At 40.6% G+C, this 2,500-nt stretch overlaps 1 protein-coding gene across 1 annotated transcript in view; it reads left to right on the top strand.

Moving 5' to 3' along the window:
* Nucleotides 1-143, top strand: part of LOC144521740 (uncharacterized) — a 19,514-nt gene extending 19,371 nt beyond the window's left edge. Inside the window, exon 7 of the mRNA XM_078256320.1 lies at nt 1-143. This exon is cut by the window's left edge and continues 928 nt beyond it. The gene's annotated coding sequence lies outside the window, so the exon portion shown is untranslated.
* The last annotated feature ends 2,357 nt before the right edge of the window (nt 144-2,500 follow it).

Consider the following 2,500-nt stretch of genomic DNA (forward strand, 5'->3'; position numbering starts at 1 on the left):
GGAACTTGCAGAAGCTGCAGTTTCATCGTGGCTTCATCGCGGGGTTTACAGCTTTTAGATGACGTTCACGTCGCGTAATCACGTCGCTTCATAACGTCGCTTCATAACGTCACTTCATAACGTCACTTCATAACGTCACTTCATAACGTGACTTCATCACGCCGCTTCATAACGCCACTTCATCACGTCACTTCATAACGTCACTTCATAACGTCACTTCATAACGTTCCCATGGCAGCAGGGGAAACAGCTGCTCTTGTGTGACGTAAACAACATTTTTCATCTTTCTGCTGAGATATTTGGGACTTTTTGCAACGAAAATGTGGGGATTATGACATCATGCAAGCCATTGCGTGGAAATCGGCAATTTATGCGGCGAAAGTGCGCCGTGTTTGTGCTGATTATGCATTGAATTATGAGATCATATAATCATGATTTTCTGGAGGGACTGGTTATAGCGTTATCCCGATAAAACAGCACGTTGAATTTCAGCCTGCGTGCACGTTTTGGTAGCCTAAAACAGAGCAGCTGATATTAGAGCTGGGAATCAGCAGAGGCCTTACGATACCATATCATCACGATACTAATGTCACGATACCATATCATCACGATACTAATGTCACGATACCATATCACGATACCATATCACGATACCATATCCTCACGATACTAATGTCACGATACTAATGTCACGATACCATATCCTCACGATACTAATGTCACGATACTAATGTCACGATACCATATCATCACGATACTTCTGTCAGGATACCGTATCATCACGATACTTCTGTCAGGATACCGTATCATCACGATACTTCTGTCAGGATACCGTATCATCACGATACTAATGTCACGATACTAATGTCACGATACTAATGTCACGATACCGTATCATCACGATACTAATGTCACGATACCATATCATCACGATACTTCTGTCAGGATACCGTATCATCACGATACGATATCCTCACGATACTAATGTCACGATACTAATGTCACGATACTAATGTCACGATACCGTATCATCACGATACTTCTGTCAGGATACCGTATCATCACGATACTTCTGTCAGGATACCATATCATCACGATACTTCTGTCAGGATACCGTATCATCACGATACTTCTGTCAGGATACCGTATCATCACGACACCATATCCTCACGATACTAATGTCACGATACTAATGTCACGATACTAATGTCACGGTACCATATCATCACGATACGATATCCTCACGATACCATATCATCACGATACTTCTGTCAGGATACCATATCATCACGATACCATATCATCACGATACTAATGTCACGATACCATATCATCACGATACTTCTGTCAGGATACCATATCATCACGATACCATATCATCACGATACTTCTGTCACGATACCATATCATCACGATACTTCTGTCAGGATACCGTATCATCACGATACGATATCCTCACGATACTAATGTCACGATACTAATGTCACGATACCATATCATCACGATACTAATGTCACGATACCATATCATCACGATACTTATGTCACGATACGATATCCTCACGATACTTCTGTCACGATATAATGTCACGATACAATATCCTCACGATACTAATGTCACAATACCGTATCATCACGATACTAATGTCACGATACCATATCATCACGATACAATATCATCACGATGCTTCTGTCACGATACCGTATCATCACGATACTTCTGTCACGATACCGTATCATCACGATACGATATCCTCACGATACTAATGTCACGATACTAATGTCACGATACTAATGTCACGATACCATATCATCACGATACTTCTGTCACGATATCATATCACGATACAATATCCTCACGATACTAATGTCACAATACCATATCATCACGATACAATATCATCACGATGCTTCTGTCACGATACCATATCGTCACGATAGGATATTATTGCGATTGTAAACATATTGCAATATTCTGCGATATATTGCAACTCATTACCTTTTTTTTCCAACTTTTTCCCAATTTCAAAGTATGTCCCCAAAAGGAAACATCTAAAAACATCGATTTCTCTGTTTGTTCATCTCACTTCAGTGTTATTGCTGCAAAATGGGATCGTCAAGCAGACAGACTGACCATCACACATATAATAATAGATCCATACTTGGCGTCTGTGTATCGATACAGTATTGCCACGGAAAATATTGCGATACTACGCTGTATTGATGTACGCTGTATTGATGTACGCTGTATTGATCCCCCCCCCTTATTGTATCGGTAGAGAGAGCAACAGTCAGCGGACTGCTCTCTGCTCTCTGTCTGCTCAGCTAGACGGGCTGCACTCGGCACTGTCGCAATATATTTCATTTATATTTGACTTCATTGACAAGAGTGTGTTCTGAACTGTCTGTGGAATGGATCAACGGAGATCTTTTTATACAGTCTCTAGCTATGTTTCCATCCACACGTTTTAATCTGAATTAAGTGATAGTGAATGAAAAAT

This window comes from Sander vitreus, chromosome 8, assembly GCF_031162955.1.
Source record: "Sander vitreus isolate 19-12246 chromosome 8, sanVit1, whole genome shotgun sequence".
In the NCBI taxonomy this organism is placed as follows: Eukaryota; Metazoa; Chordata; class Actinopteri; order Perciformes; family Percidae; genus Sander; species Sander vitreus.